Below are 18,202 nucleotides of genomic sequence, written 5' to 3'. Positions count from 1 at the left end.
GACACAGTAAAGTTTTGTGAAACCTGAAGTGGTTTGAAGAGAAAACCAGAGTTTGCTGCACAAAACACTATTCTGGGCATAATGTGAGTCCTCTAACAGCAGCTTGGAGAGGTTTGGAGTAGAGACGAGGGGGAAAGAAATGACTCCAGCATGGCTGCAGTAATGGCCGGGAGCTGATGACGCACTGAGAGTGCTCGTCCGAGGGCAGAGGTTTGAGATGGGCGTGTTTTGGTTCGATGAGGCTGAGCCCTGCAGCTGTTATAATCCCACACAAATAACAAAAAAATAACTGCAGGAGAGGATTTACAGCACAGCACATCAGAGCTGCTTAACACGAGCAGAAACCTGAGAGGTTTGGGAGGAAAGTCCCTGCTGACCTACATGTGCATCTCAAACAGCTCCAGCAAACTTAAAGGGTTAATGCACACACTTGAAATTTGGGGGAAGAACTGAGACGTCTACTTTTATTTCAAGAGATTGAGTGAAAAACCCTCCCAGGAAAAATAATCAGTGTGAAAAGAACAGACAGCTGTTGCTTTTACCGACTGCTGGCCCATCAGAGATGCAAAGTGGAGGCTGACTGATTGTTCACACAGACCGCTGATGAATTCTGGACAGTGGAGGTGCTGTCAGGCTGACTGATCAGCAGCTGCTGGTCTAAACATGAAGGAGTGTCTGGGTGCATCGGGGTAATAACCCGCACTTCTGCTTGCAGTTTAGTTCCACTTCAGCCAAGATGACAGAAGGAGAGGCCTGTGGTTCAGGGTCTCTGTTCTCCGTTTGTCATTCCTGGGATGAAGCCGAGTTGTCGGCTCCACTTCAAAAGTTTCCAAACTGCCTGACGGGACCCGCGAGTGTCTTAGTGACCAGTGATGGGATTTCCGGCTCTTTTTAGAGAACCGGTTCTTTCGGTTCGGCTCACTAAAAAGCTCCGAACCGGCTCTTCAGGTTGTTTTGTTGCTTTAATTAATTTATTATTAACAATAATATAAAATTAATTAATTTTATATAAAATTAATTACAAAAGGAATTACTAATGTAAAAAAAAAGTGGTTTTATTTATATATGTTTATGTATAAATATATGCGGTGGCCCCTAGAGACAAAACACGTACAAACTCCAAAACACATTTCTAGCATGAACTGAACTTCCAAAGCAGAGCTACTAGATCACTTAAATTACACAATTGAAAGCATGAAAGCATATGTGTATTGTTTGTGTGTTTATACACAAGCATTCATATATAGTCAAATAATAAAAAATTAAAAAAAATATGTTCACTTACCTGTTACTACCACACACCAAATCCGGTCGTTGGTACATACTGGCTTGTGTAGCCACTAGGTAACAAAAGTTCAACACTGCCCCCTAGCATCCTGGAGCACTTCTGTTGTCTTTTGTACGTGTTTTGAGTTTTTATGTGCTTCTGAGTTTGTACGTGTTTTTACGTGTTTTGGAGTTTTTACATGTTTTGGAGTTTGTACGTGCTTCAGGGTTCGTACGTGATTTGAAGTTTGTATGTGCTTTGTCTCTAGGGGCCACCGTAAATATACTTTTATTTATTCACTCCACATAAAATGTAATAAATAAATCATATAATACAAAAACCAACATTTCAACTTTTAACTATTTAAATTTTCAGCTTTTCCTTTTACAAATTTAAAGTGAAACAACACAAAACACTGCAAACCACAATATAATTAAATATAAATTAAAATATGAAAACAAAAAGAACATGCACATTCTCTGTCATATGGACCTGCATGACTAACTTTCTGAATCCTTTATCATCTGCAACTGAAAATAGTTGTGGATGATTACTATACCTTTAATGTGACGTTGTTGTCCCTGGCTCTCTTTCTCTCTCTCTCCCTCCTGCTCTGTTCCTGTGCTACTGACTGTAACTACCGCCCCTCCCCCCTCTGCCCAGCGTAAAGCACAAGGCTGCGTGCAGAGTGAAGCGGGAAAAAAGTGCGAGAGAGAGGGTGAGAGAAAGAAAAAAAAAAACCCCACGGCTCGCGATAAGGAGCCGGCTCGCATCGTTCACGTCAAAGAACCGGCTCTAAGAGCCGTTTCGTTCGCGACCGACCCATCACTATTAGTGACAGTCACATCTATCGTACCCTGCCACATTGAGAACACAAAGCACGCGAGGCTATGGGACATTTTTTTTTACCTAAAACTTGTAACGTACACCTGTGAGGTTTGGATCGAAGTCGAATCACATTCACACCATAAATGAACCTGCGTTTGTTTGGAACTGTAGCAGGACCACGTTCTCCATCCATGTCTGAAAACACCCTAAGTGCTTCCTTATTAAGCACCAACACACGGAGGCATCATTTATGGAAGGAAAGGAGGTCAATCCTACCCATAATTCATAGAGGCGCACCATCCAGCTGCTCGTAAAAATGATCGGCTGTCAAGTGGCCCATTCCGTTTCCATCGAATGTGAACAGCTGATCTCAGGGCTGGACTGGGACAAAAATCGGCCTACCATTATAGGCAAAACCATAAAGCCTATGAATGAAAACAAACGCTGTTGTCACAGTGATGTACACTGTCTTGTTGGTGTATATGTATCAATCTAATAAACTTAAACCTACACCATCCTCCCTTAGTACTTAGCCGAAACCCAAAGACTGCTTGGTCGAGTTAACCTCCTGAACTATCTACAACACATGGTGAAAACCTGAAATTAAGACAGAGGAGACCAGAGGTGAGACATGACCATTACTGAATATTAAAAATAATAAATGACAGATTTAGAGATATTTTCATAAACTATTTATTTACCACATCAGTTAACAGCATGGCAGTACTGGTACAGAATCTAGAAAACGTGGGAAAATACTGGCATCATATACAGTACTTACTTCTGAAGAAATTATGATGGGACCCTGAAAAAAAAATTACTATGTACAATAATGGATTTCTATACATTTTACATCAGATGAAAACGTTTGTTGTAAGATTCAGATAATTATTTTTTAAAAGCGAGACATTTTAAATGAGAATAAGAAAGAAAAGTATTTCTTTGTGCCCCCCTCTCCCTGTTAATGGCCTACCTGCCCCCCTGGCAACACTTTGCTAGACCCGCCCCTGCACAGTTACCAGCTGTCAGCTACTTAGAAAAGGATCCTGGTGTTATTTGTCTCTCAGAAACAGTTCATAACTTCCCTTCAACTCATTCATGTCACCTAAAAGGTAAACCTGTTTCTCCATCACCTGTTCAGCTCTGATGATTCAGTAAGGACATCTCCTGGTTTCATCTTCATGTTTCCCTCTCACCACATATCCAAACCCACATCATGACCAGCAGCTTTACAGCTGTGGCTCCAGCAAACATCAGCTGATACTAGAAAGTAATATTAAATAAATTCTAACAACAGCTGATCAAGCTTAAACGTGCTGCTGTTGTTTACCATGACGTCCGCTGGTTTCCTCTTTCTGGCACAAAGTGGGCGACAACGGGGGGGAGAAATAATATTAATATTAACTAACCTTATGAATAAAATAAAGTTCACTATCAGTAACATCATAGCACCCACCCAGCTGTATAGAAACTCCGTCATGCTAGCATCCACCACTTGCTAATGTTACTGAATCTGTGGAAGCTCCGCCAGTTATTTATACACATCTGTCAACATCTGGCCAATTCCCCACCTGCCATTGTTTATACCGTTACAAAAAACAAACACAAAACAAAACATCGGCCCATAAAAACGAAAAATGCCCGGTGAGTCCAGCTGTGGCTGATCTCTGAAGACGGTAAAATCTGCGTTTTATCAAACTTGGTGCTTTCTGTCCTTCATCAAAAATTCAGTTTCACTTTCCACCAAATGTTTGATGTGAGTTTATTCGACCTGCTGAAACAACACAGTCAGAGCTGGCATGAAGTCCATCGTGTAGACTCACCTCTCCTTGGCCCCGTGAGGTGATAGGAGGTGGGAGGTAACTCTCTGGGTGCTGAGCCGTACCTGTGCTCACTCTGCTGGTCTCTCTGGTGTCAGTGGTTCCTGCACTGAGTTTGTCTCACCTGTGTCTGGTTGTCAAAGCGATCATGTCTGATAGTGTCCGTTTGACATGGCACCATCATGGCACCATCATGTCACCATCGTGACATCATCTCCAGCTGCAGGTTTGTCGGCCGCATCCATGATGAGAATCTCCCATCCCAGCACGAAGGTGCTCTGAGATCTGCGACCGTGGAGGCGTCTGAGACGTGGAACGCGAGGTCATCTTCGTCGTGTATACATACCTAAATGCACTGATTACTGTCATGTGATTGGCTGATTAGATATTTGGGTTGAACTAAGGACGTGGCTGGCGAGGTCCAAACTCGGGCTGGAAAATCAAATCTGATATTCTTTCACTGTATTTCTTTTTCTGTTTTTCTGATCATCTCCCACGACCTCCCTCCACCATGTCCTTGGTTCCCCTCCGTGCCACCACACGGGGCATACATCCTGGGAACCTGCGTCCCTGAGAATGTGTTCAGTTTGGTCCAAATGAGATGTGCAAATTTTGTCCAAGTGAAAACCGATTAAAGTTTTTCCAAGAGAGTGATGGATTCAGGAAACTGGCACGGGACGCTGAAAATTTGGTTCAGACAGTGAAGTTTAGCTTCTCTGAATTGATAAAGCACGGCGTATTGGCTGGAGTAATATTACATAACAAAGTATTTGTATGAAACCATGGCGGAAACTGGACTGAGTTCAGATGCCAGGTGGTCTGAGTTTCCTGCCTCCAACATTCAGCCTAATTGGACCGCTGCTTTTAAAGTTTTAGAGACTCGGGAGTAATCTTTCAGACAGAACATTTCAGTTTAAAATTTAGCTCTAATTTGCTGTCTTAAAGTGCTCCTCAGACAGACCCATCACCGACTGACACACAGCATCACAGGAATATCTCCCACACACCAAAGGATGGAAACGAGTCAAGGAAACGGACAATAAAGGAGACAGCGCAGCAGTATCAAAATAAAGCGAGGGAGCGGAGAGAGCTGAGAGGAAGAAGAGGCATTAAACAGGAGATATTTGATTAAGATGACGAAAACTGTAAGAAAGGGGAGAGATGAAATGAGGACAGGAGGTTTGCAGATGAGGAGGATGTGAGCTTGATGAGTATTTCTAATCTTATTCAAACTGTTTTCCTGCAGTTCTGACGCCCACTCTGCCAACACGATTACTGACATCAAAGCGACACCTGCAGCTTCTCTCCGAGAGCCACACGTGTGAAATCTTTGTGCACACAGGCAGAAAGATGCCCACGCCTTCATTCTCTACCATGTATAAGGTGTGTGTGTGTGTGTGTGTGTGTGTGTGTGTGTGTGCAGCACTTTTATAAATCTCAGTCATCGTAAAATTAAACTCAGGTGCATCTTCAGCCACAGTCGGGTGTGGACACGCTGCTATTTTATCGTTTAAACACTAAATACAGTGGAACCCCGACTTACGAATACCCCGTTTCACGAATAATTCAAGCTACGAAGGCACTGAATGGCAATACTTCTGCCCGTGTTACGGCAAAATGCCCGAGTAACGAAATCCGCTGGCTCTGATTGGCTGAGCCTACAATGCCCACAATGCCTTCTGAATCATGTGACAACCCCTTGGCTTCCGTACTTGCGCTTCGCTGTCCACTTGAACGACGTATTCTTGTTCTAGTTAGCAATTAGCCTACAGCCTATCGTTCAGCATCGCCTCACTCAAAACGTGCAATGGGTGCTTCGACTTACGAAAATTTTCGACCCTCTGGAACGGATTAATTTCCTAAGTCGAGGCTCCACTGTAGTTGCTTGTGTTTTTAAATAAATGACACAGAAGGAACATCTGTGACGAATCTGGGCTCGTTCTGGTGATTACAGCTCAGCTTTGTCAGAACTGCTGGAAAAACTAAAAGTCGGTCCGTGGAGAAATGACACGTGGACCATGTTTAGGCCAAACTCTCATCTGTATGTGGTAAAGCAAACAAAGCAAAATATTCACAGAAACTCACACATGAGGAAAGGAAGCTCATCTAGAATCAGGAATAAAAAGCAAAGAACAAGTTTGGAACATCGATTATGTATAAATATGGACATACTAGGGGTGGGCGGTATAAACGATATACGATAGAAAAGATATAAATTTGGCCAACGGTAGAGATTTTGACTATATCGCTCTACCGCGATAGCGCATGTTGATGATGTCATCAAGCTGTGCCTGTTTTGGTCTAAAGAATTGCAGCGGCTAAAAACAGCATCATCTGCAAATTATGCCAGGCGACAGTCATAGCAAAGAGACTGAGCAATTTTGGAATATGGGGAAAGCCAAAAACTGCGCTTCCTCCACTTCTGTACCATTGATTCATTAACCCTTTAAGACCTACCACAGAACCAAGTCCGCCAGAGCTTATATTATATTTTTACATGTTGTAGTGCCATTTTTGGGAGCATTTCAAGTTGATATACATCAAAACAACCATTATAGCCCAAATTTTAATAATATGTCTGCATTAAGTGCACAGTAATTACATAAATTGCAAAAAAAGTGCAATAAACTACAACTACAAGTTGTTTTTTTAACATATATTTCTAGTTAGAGAAATTTAAAAGGCTTATCCCTCAAAACTGTAAATACAAAAAAGTTGCACAAAATAGTTTCCCACCACAGGAAATTTATTTTAAGTGTCTTCATAGTTTTTTTTTTTGAAATACACCAATTTTTATATACTGCAGGAAAAACGAAAATAAATATTATAATGCAGATTTGCAAAAAAACAGCATGTGCATCAAAATAAACTATTTCCAGCAGTGCAATTTGAGTCCTAAGCATCCCAGAAACGACACAGAAAGTCATAAAGTCAAACATAACTTTTAAAAACACAAGTATAGGCTCATAAGGCCCTGATGGTAAAAAACTACATTTCCGCAAAATGACATCAGTTCCGGTTTCGGGCAGGACATGGAGGACATGCGATAGTTCGCGCCGATGGACGTAGGAAGTGTTACGAACAGCTGATCGGATCGGCAAAGCGTGTTTCTGGAATATTATGTTTTTGTTGCTGCAAGTGCTTTTTATGCAGTTTTTGCAAAGATATATGTGGAAGGAAACTGTGACCGAGGACAAGCTGATGGCATAAGATGTAAGTACAAGTCCTCCGGTTTCATATGCAAAAAAAATTATTGCGGTAGCTTACGTGGTTGCAGAGCTACCAGGATTTAAAAATAGTTACGCAAAACGGAGCGTGCCCGCTCCGACCGGCTTTAAAGGGTTAATGTTGAATTCTCTGGCAGCCGCTCTATTCCCATGTTGTTGCAGTATATTATTGACTAACCTGGTATTGTGGATGGATTATCTCAGTTGTTCTCCTGACTGAAGTCCGTTTACAGCATCCTGCCATGCGATTGCATTTGTCTCTAACCACTGGGAAACCTCACGTTAACTTTTGAGTGGAAAAAGGTTAGCGTTCATCCTCCAGCTTCACTGTGTTTATGCTATGCTAACATAGCTGTGTCGCTAGCGATCATGTAGCACATCATTATATACCAGGTAGCCCAACTTCAGTAACCCTACAAACGTCACTGCTGTTTAGTTTTCTGTCTTCATTTATGTTGGAAGTGATAGCAGAGCTGTACGTTTGAATTTTGTCAGAAATCTCTCAGTCAGAACATGCTATATCATGTTTAGGTGGAAGCTAGCGAGCTAACTTCCTGCTATCTTCTGTTTTCACGGATGCCTGGATGTTAAACTTCATAGTTACACCTGGTAAAGCAGCAATGCTGATGATTTTATTAAAGATGAAAGAATTTAGACAGTTTTTAACTCTTAGTGATGCCGCAGTGTTTGTTTGACTTTGGGACCTGAAGTTGACAAGGTTTAGGACCCAGATTACTCCGTGAGGCTCCTGATTACGGCAGCCGTAATGCTCCGACAATCCATCAAGCGGTGCGGCTTCGTAGCTTACCAAAGTCGTACTAAAACATTTTTTGATAGATTTCTGTGCGCCGTTTGCCACATAAAATCAGTTCGAGGTCAGTAAGCACAACCAGAATTCATACATAAGGTGTACTGATGGTTTTTGAGAAAATTAAAGGAGAAAATTAAGTGTGCCCTATAGTGTGTAAAATACGTCATACAGAAGAAAAGAATATATCGCGACATATATCGTTACCGCACATGCTTCAAATTATACCGTGATATGGATTTTAGGCCCACATCGCCCTTTCATTTATATTATTTGCATATTAATCCAAAAGTGAAGATCAAACTTATTTTAATATTAGACAAACACAGTTTTTAAATGAGCTAATTTACTGAGAAACCTTTATTACCTGGCCTATGAGGAAAAACTACCTTTAAAAAGGTCAAAGAGAAATTTCTAAGGCTTTGAGACTCCAGTGAACCGCAGTGAGAGTCGTTATCCACACATGGAGAAAACCTGGAACAGCGCTGAACGTTCACAGGAGCGACCGGCTGACCAAAATTACTCCAAGAACGCATCAACGAATCATCCAGGAAGTCACAGAAGAACCCAGAACAACATCTAACCACCTGCAGGCCTCACTTGGCTCAGTAAAGGTCAGAGGTCATCATTCTTCAGTCAAAGTCTGGACTTAAATCAGACTGAGATGCATCAGCGTGACCTTAATGCTGAAAAAAACCTCCAATGTGTCTGAATTCAAACAATCCTGCAAACATGAGTGGACTCAGGTCAGGGACTGAGGTCACCCAGAGCGTAGCAGCTACACCATCCACCTGTCAGTCAAAGCGGCCACGCTCCTAATAATGCAGACTTAATAAGGTGAGTTATAACAATCTTCTTTCTCTGTACAGGTGTTGTGAAGGGGAGAATAGTTCTGTGGCTGTGAACATGTTTATTTCTGCTGCAAACAAGTCCCTGCTGGAGCCTCTGGTGGACACTAGAGGAACTGCAGTTTCTGCTGCACTTGGCTTCTTCTCTTGGCTCAGCTGTAAACATTTAAAGTGCCCACAGAACAGAGATGACTGCTCACCAAGTGTTTCCTGTGATCCCGCCTTCAGCCGAGCAGCTGGACGCTTTCAGAGACATTCACGATCCAGAGAGAATATTTGTTTGATCTAATCCACAGTCAGGACGTGTCTGTGTGACACTGGAGCCTCGCACCAGCATGTTTTTGAGGCCCAGCCAATCAGAAGAAAGTGTGAGATGCTAAAACAGCTTGTTTCGGTCTCAGAAAAACATAACAAGGGATTATTTTAAACCATGAATCATGCACAGCTACTCTAGGAGGGTAAAATAAAAGTATCAATCTTGAAAGGACCGGAGTTGATCCACTTTAAAATAGGTGGTAAAAATACTCCTTGTATTTGCCATCCTGTTATATAACAGCTTTATTCTCATCTCAGCTAAAATAAAAAAAAAAAAAAGAATAGCTCGTGTTGACATTTTAACCCCTGAATTAAAGACTCGATTATGTTTGGAAAAGTCGGTGCGACAGAGAAGAATGTGTGACAAACTGAAGCGTGTGCGGTGTGTCTGCAGGCACTAATCTCATTACAGACACACACTGACAAAAACCAACCCTGCATGTTTCGCTTGGTTTTTCATTCCCATATTTGCAGCTTCCAACATTTCTACTGCCTGGTTTTGTTCTCATTGTCTTCTTTTACACATAACAGAGTTTAACAGCCACCATGGAGCCTGTCTCAGGTTTACAGTCCAGCAAAGGGAGTGTTCCCTGTTCATGTTTGGACAGTTTTTTATTTATTTGTGAAGTAAATGTCTCTGTGAAGGTTCTCAGTCATGCAGCTCATCGTAGTCCAAGGAGCTCGTAAAGAAAAGCGTCTGGACTCCTTTAAGTTGCCTTGAAGACGTTTCATCTGAGAAGCTTCTTCAGTTCTAAGAGCGACTGGTGGAAAGTCCCAGATGGACATGATCAGACCAAACAGCCACTTCGTAAACGCTCGACACAACATTCAAGAGCCACCTCTGTCCATCTGCATCTATAGGTCAAAGGTCACTCTTTGAGGACACCAATGTTCACGTGTTGGACAGAGAAGACAGATGGTTTGAAAGAGGAGTGAAAGAAGCATCTTTCAGAACAGAGGGCGTGGCTTACAACACCAGCTGTCTGCCATCTATAATCCAGTTCTGAGATCCTTCCCAGACGCCTTAACGCCCACTCACATCCTGGGCCATCTGACCTCAGGAAATTACATGATAGGGTGGGGCCAGGTTTCACAGTGGGTTCACCTGAAACCTTGGCTGATTGTGACCCACACCTGTTTTCACACCTTGGCTCGTGTGATTAGGTAGAGGATCATTAGGGGGTCCATGACCCTCTTGGGGGGACATTCCCACAGGGATTAAATCTGGGACTCTTCACCAGTCGCTCTAAGAACTGAAGAAGCTTCTCAAGGAAACTTAAAGAAGTCCTGACACTTTTGTTTCCAAGCTCCTTAGACTGTGAAATAAACAGCTGTCACAACAATAAAGGTGAAGTATAGGGTGAGTGATATCTTATAGTCCATGAACTCAGTCTGCTCACGAACTCTGAGATTTTGTATCTAAGGGACACGATTTCTGGACATTTTTCATCCAGCTTTTATTGACCAATCACGATGAGCCAAACAGACAGGTGGGATATGATGTAATCATGAAATCATCAAAGCGAGAACAGGTGTGAATGTATTTTGAGCTTTCTCTGATCCACACAAGCACACATACAGGCTCAGTTATGTGAATGCGCCCCACTGCAGCATGCTTGTGCACCAGTTTCAACCCTCAGTGATAATTACGTCACGTGAACACATACTATAAACTGCAGAACACGGAGCTTCAGTGTTTTTCTGTCCTCCTGTTTTTCCCAGTCACTCGGTCTGAGCATCTTATCGGTACCTGAACGCTCGACATGAAATTACTCCCTGCAGCCCAGGCGGGAATCAATAATTGATTACTGCAATTCAGCAGTGACACATCTGCTGCTCAAGCAAACACACAGAATGAACAAATGTGTCGGGAACACAGAGAGGAGCGGGTCTCTGCTCCCAGCTCCTATAACTTTTAACAGGTTCTAAGAGTCTTTGGTTATTGATCCTCACCCGACCGATCGAACCTGGAACAATCCTCTTGTACTTTGTTGTGGCTCCAAACATGGCATGGTCACAATGTGCACAGACATCCATCTCTTACATGTTGCCCATTGGAGCACCCTTGGCCCCCCCATCCCTGAGCCTGAGATTTAAAGTCAGCCTCATGCATGGGAGTAAAACCTGACTGTGCACACTGAAAACCAAAGACATTTAAGACGTGAGGGGGCTTTAATCCCCCAAAACTGTATCCCATGTGGCTTCATTTACAGAGCCTGCAGCAGACTTTATACTGTGTCCTCCAGCTGCTGTGACACCTGCTGGAGCTGCAGACATAAACAAAGAGGCCAGGGCACCGCCAACCATCCAGGTATGAGGCCGGAGGGAAATGAGCCCAAACAAACAGGTATGTCTGTGTTTGCTTGTCCCTGCGTGTGACAGAGCGGAGTGTGGACGATGGATTTACAGGATGTGACAAGAGCCCAGATGCACAATCAGCAGGACGTGCTCTGAGGAACAATCAGCGCTGACCTGAGGAGGGCGGCCGGCGCTGACCGGATCGATGGGAAGTATCTGAGCCAGACACGCGTGCAGGAGTAGCGGTCCTGCGAGTCTCACTGAACATGTCAGACGTTCATGTTAAATAACTGCAGGCTGGAAACGAACAGACGCACGCTAACTGCTGCGGAGAGCGAGACAAACGGCGCACGAGTAATCTCTGTCGGCTGCGTGGGTAGTCGTGCTGAAAAGCCTCGCAGCTCAATAATAATAAGCCGCTGTTATCGGCACGGGAATGAGGGTGACATTCGGAAGCGAGTCACTTGGTATCTTTGAGCTAATGAAGTGGAATACTTCACATTTAACAGGAATATATTAGTACAGCCTGCAGGGAAGTGGACTGGATTTAGAAGAACTTGTGAATACTGATGAGTCTCTGCTGAGATGTGTGTGCACCTCATTTATCTTTGAAAGGATGTGAATGTATTTGGCTGGTTATACGTTCAGAATGGAGGGCAGGGAGGCCACGGGTGAATCACACTGATCTAAATAAACTATGACGAATGATCGGTCACAACCACGTCCCTTATAGTCCTCGCACACCTCACAGGTTCCAGCTGGATCTCTGCACGCAGTCAAACTGAGTGAAATGAGTGGATCTCTTTGAATGGTCTGAATATGAAAAAGAGGAGCATCAGAGAACCTTTATCACCTCCCTAAAAGGATAAAGGATGGAGGGAGCTTCATGGATTCATGCATTCACAGCATGGCACCACCCAACCTTCCACGTGTGTGATAGAACGGTGCAGATCAGCGAAATGTGTGCTTTCCATTGTTTTCAACACTTACGTTGCACAGCTGTGAGCATCTGTGCAGCAGCTTTACAGAAAGTCCCCAAATCAAGATTAGGAGCTAAATTAAAAGGATTAAAGCTTTGCTCCTGTTCATTTTCCCACCAATCAATTAGTCTTTACTTTGTCGGCTCAGACAGGCATGAAGAAGAAGTTCTTTCAGCAGAGATGAATCCCCGTGCTCGATTTGGCACAGACTTCACACCTGATGTCCTTCCTGGCACAACCCTCGCATTTATCCGGGCTGTGACCAAAGAGGAACTCATAGTAAATTATATATTAGCCTATAATCTGTGAAACATGCCAAACATATGGCTCATGAAAGATACCGAGTCATTTTGAAGACAGAATATTCCTGTCGCGGGATAGATCAGAGAGACGTTTGCATTCATCCAGGTAAAAACATCTCTCTGAGATTAAAAACATCCTTTACTGAAGCGATTTGGCCGAGAGGCAGCAGAAAATTCCAAAAATGCAGCATAACTGTACTCTAATGATATTTAGGGCCAAACAGGAGTGCACACTCATAAGGACAGCTGCAGGGCAGCCTCCACCCTGAAGATGGGTTTGTGTCTCCTCCCAGTCAGAAACTGGCCTTTTTATGTGTTAAGTGAATGTGATGGATGGAGGGAATTTACTGCTGTCGCAGAAATCCTAAACTAAGGGGAGGAAAGGAGCTGGACCATCTGTCCAGCAGGAAAATATCATAGCCATAATTTATTTATATAGCACTTTAAAAAATAACGCAAGGCCAACCAAAGTGCTGTACAGCAGAAATATAAAAAAATACAAAAAGAATAATAAATACAATAAAATAACTGTCAGTTACCCACTGAGTCAAAGGCCAGTGAATAAAAATGAGAAAACCTAACAGGCAGAGGAAGAGCGTCCAAAGCTTCGGGGTCACAGTAGAGAACGCTCGCTCCAAGTTTCAGCCGTGATCGAGGGACTGAGAGCAACAACTGCTCAGCTGAGCGAGCGAGGGGGACACGGCGCCAGACCATTTCAGGATTTAAAAACCAGTAAAAGGATTTTAAAATAGATCCTAAATTCAATTGGAAGCCAGTGTAAGAAGGCCAGAACCAGAGTCCTAAGCTCAGATTTTCTTTTACCAGTTAAAAATATACAAACATGTTATTTTATTTCATTTGTAGTCTATACGAAGATGTTCTTGTTCGCTCTCAATTCAGTTCAACTCAATTTTATTTATACAGCACCAAATCCCAACAAGTCGCCTCAAGGCGGTGGATCCTACAATAATACATACAGAGAAAAACCCAACAATCACATGACCCCCTATGAGCGAGCACCATCTGAGGTGGTCATCTTCCTGATGTTTTTTTTCATGGATGCTCCGAGTTTCATTCTGAAAACTACAGCTCGCTTTGAAAGGAAAAAGAAAAGCTTAGTGCAAAAACAAAGAGATTGTCTTCATGCACGCTCAGTAATCCAAGTAAAGAAATCCCAAAACGTGTCTCACTCGAGGGACATTTCATCAGTTTCGCTCTACTCACTTTATACAGCATGCTTCATTCATAAAGCCACTCTTTCTAACATTCACAGATGAACACATTGGAGAGCAACTCAGGGTTCAGTATCTTGCCCAAGGGTGCAGCCAAAGATCGAACCGCCAACTAGAGATGGCACGATACCACTTTTTTTATGTCCGATACCGATACCGATATCATAAATTTGGATATCTGCCGATACCGATATGAATCCGATACAGTGTATTTTTTAATCAATAAAACGTTTTTTTAATATCTTGCTGCATTTTGTATAAGTTCATACTCAAGTTTAAATAAACAACAACACTAAAGCTATTCTGTTATACCTGTATGTAAAAAATACACTGCGCCCAAAATATTTCATAGTTCAGCAAAACTGATCAATCTAATAAACTTAAACCTGCTCCATCCTCCCTATTCTGGTATTTTAAAGAGTACTTAGCAGAAATATTAAGCAACCTAACTAATAGGGTTGCAAACTCCCAGCAAAAAAAAATAGGGAACCACCCCCCACCTCATGATGCTTAATCGATGTAATCAAATTTAATTTGATGCAGGGGGGAAAATGCACAGAAATAAATTATTTTTCAAGAATAATTAAATAGATTCAACATCTTTCTTCAACAGAACTGCAGACTGCACAGATGGTTCCCAAAGGAAAAAGTACTATAGCTTACTAGGGTATATTAGACTTAACAGTTACTATATACAGTAATGGACTTCTATATATTTTACATCAGATTAAAACTTTGGGTGTAAGATTCAGATAATTATTTATTAAAAGCTCGACATTTTAAATGAGAATAAGAAAGAAAAGTATGTCTTTGTGCCCCCTTTTCCCTGTTCATGCCCTATCGGCCCCCCTGGCTAAACTTTGCTAGATCCGCCCCTGCACAGTTACCAGCCGTCAGCTACGTAGAAAAAGATCCTGGTGTAGAAAGTAATATTAAATAAATTCTAACAACAGCTTATCAAGCTTAAACGTGCTGCTGTTGTTCAGCCGCTGGTTTCCTCTTTCTGGTGAGAAGTGGGCCAAAAACTAAGAAGAGAGACGGACTCGCGACAGAAAAGCCGATCAGCTGATCATTGATCAGTTTCATGATTGAAGTAGGAGCAGGAGAGAGAGAGAGAGAAGCAGTCGCTCCATATATCGGTTGTTAAGCTTAACGCTAAAATGCTTTACAAACATTCAGAGATGAACTTACACACTTGCTTTACTTCTCTCTGGGAAAACTTCCTCGGAGATGAAATGCTGGTTTGGTAGCGAGGCTACAAATACACACAGCCGCTCTATCACGTGATGCATACTGTTGCGACGTGCTACGGTTATGAGCCGAGTTACGCCGTGTAGCAAGTTTTGTGAGGTGCTTTTTTGATATTTAATGGATCGGATTACATTTTTTATTTCTCTCCGATATCCGATCCAGTAATTTGGGTCAGTATCGGACCGATACCGATACGTAATATCGGATCGGTCCATCTCTACTGCCAACCTTCTGATTAGCAGGTCACCTGGTTTACCTGCTGAGCTACAGCCAAAGAGAGAGACGACTCGTGCAGAAAAGCCAGAATGTAATATCCTATATGAGGACATACTGACAGGAAGTTAAAATAAGCATATCCCTGCCCTGTTTCTGACAGACCATGAATGCCCCAACTGTCAATCATCTACCTGAAGCTGAGGTATTGATTATCTGTTCCTACATATTGACCTGCTCGATTACAGCTGCAGAAAGGAACAGATTTCTTAATGAGTGTTTGTTGCTCTCTTTGTCAGGATTAAACCATCACTCAGCTCACAGAAAGGAAAGGCGGCTTAAAAGAGGTCCAAGCAGAGATCCAGATACATCCACAACTGCTGAACTCGTATAACCCGTTTGCTTCTAAGTAACAGTATATGTGTCAGACACTGTGTAATACTCGTGATTTTAACAGGACCCTACAAAGCTTCACAGTGTTGACTTTACCAAACGCCTAATGGTGAGATGTGCAGTCATTGTTTAAATTCAACAATCTGAGCAATCAGATACTGAAGAGGCCGGAAATGTGGCGTCATGTCCAGAGGGAAGTAATACAAGGAATGATGGACCGAAAGCTTTCAATCAACCTGTTTCTCGTCACTCAGGAAGTGATGTGGTAACAGCTGTGTTTACACACCACGTATTTAAATGGAACTGGGCTTTATTTGTCAAGAGCACATTAGCTCACTAAAAATGCTAACTAGCTAGTGTTGCTGGGTGCTAACATTTTCACAAGCTAACCTGAGATAGTGCGGCTACGTGCAGTGATGCTAGAATTACCCATGTTAGCACACTCAGAGGATCCGGGGCCGCTTTATGTGTCTTTAACCAATCAGAGAGTTTAACAAGCTCCTTATATCAACCCACATTTTTACTTTGCAATGGTTTTTCTCCACAGACTAAAAGGCTAAATGGAGAAGCTAACCCAATCCATATTAGGAAACAGAGAGGAAGTGGAACTGTAAAAATGTCAGTAAGAAATCTTATTTGTCGTTTTAAATTACATCTCAAAAAAGATTTTTTAGTTCCCACTGTGATGACCGCTTTATTAAATGAAGTAGTTTAATCTCTCACTAAAGAGAAGACATGAAAAGTGGTTAAAGTGCAGCTTCTCACTTTCTGAATAAACTTGAGAGGTAATCTGTATTCCTGCAGGGGCCTGACCAGGGGAGCAGCCAAAGTCAAAACATTGCCACAGCCTCTCGAGAACAAGACAAAAGGCTGCATCTGTCCTTCACTGCATGGCGTTAAATTCAGGAGGTTTCAAAGTATTTTATCTGAACCTAAACTTGTTTTTCTATCTATGCAGTTTTTCGCAGGCCTGTTCAAACCTGGAGCGCCTTTGAAAGCAAAGTATGGAGGAGCTGTTGCTTTTGTATCAGTCAGCACGCCATCGTCATCCACGAAGCCCGGCACTGATGCAACCGTCAAACAATAAAACTGGTTTCTCTGCTTGTCAGCAGATGATTCCCTTTAAAACCCTTTCATGGATGAATCATGAGAACCTGAGTCAAGATTGTTTTTTCCTGAGTGATTTTTTATTATTATTTATTTGTATTTCCGTGTTTGCTATTATCCACACACACACACAACAGCAGCCCCTCTCGCTCAGTTTTTGCATTTGCGCTCGCTCGCAATGTGTTGCTCGCGCTCTCAACATTTCTGCCCGTGCGCGCTGAACTCTTTCTCTACACCGTTATATTTGTGCCACAAAACTAGCCAATCACAGACTTGGATGCAAAAAAATCTGATTGGCTGTTCTGGTCTCCAATCAGCTCGAAATGACGAAATGTAATATCCCAGAATGCATTTCGTCCAAAACTCAAACGAGGCAGTGGCGGAGGAACACGGAGTGGTGGAGTTTGAAATATTACTCTGTCTGGGTCACAAAATAAACTATTAAGATATTTTCATGTGAGAATGGTGCTGTGTAAACTTCAAATACCTGCTCGATTCATCAAGACATCACATATTTGCATAACTGCTCTGACGTTTTCGGAGATGCCTTGCCAAGTTAGTGACTTTGTCGCTATATTTAGCGAGTTTTCAGACCCACTTAGCGACTTTTTTTTCTAAAAAAGCGACTAGCCACAAATCTAGTGACTATTTCTGGTGTTATTGGAGACTTATTTATGACGACTTTTTGACGTGAAAGGGCGTATCGCTCATACTGTGAACAAGCAGCGGTGCTGCCGTGGTCACCTCACCCATGCCAAAGCGCTCACGGGCGGAGGATAGTCCTCCCCCCGCTGCTATCAGGGCAGGAGACGTTCACACCTGTGCGTCCAAACTGCAAATGAAACGCGCATGAGCGAATCCGCCGCTCCCGCACTGACTGTAACGAAGTCAGTTCTTTTACTGTAGTGCTGTTTTGTGGATCACAAGGTTTAAAACTACTAATAAACACACACACACACACACACACACACAGTAACTCCACCAGAGTGCCAATTTTGGGTCACTTTTGCCGGTCCAAGCCGGGTAAAAGAGCAGGGTTGGAATTGTGACATTAAAAAACTATAATTGCTAAAAGAAATTTAATTTGTAGTTCTAAATAAACTCTAAATGCATTTAGGATGTTTTTTACTCACTTTATATCTCTTCCACGATGTTATTTCTCTCTCCAACAACGTAGGTTACAATTACATTAGCATGACCAATTATGCAAATTAGGCGATGACGTCATTTAGCGACTTTTAGGACAGCCAATAGCAATTTTCCTTACTGAGGAGTTGGCAACACTGCCGACAGCATCTCCAGCGCCCCCGCTG

This window comes from Perissodus microlepis, chromosome 7, assembly GCF_051167445.1.
Source record: "Perissodus microlepis isolate ML-2025 ecotype Zambia chromosome 7, ASM5116744v1, whole genome shotgun sequence".
NCBI lineage: Eukaryota > Metazoa > Chordata > Actinopteri > Cichliformes > Cichlidae > Perissodus > Perissodus microlepis.
Note: the sequence above shows the minus strand (reverse complement) of the source record.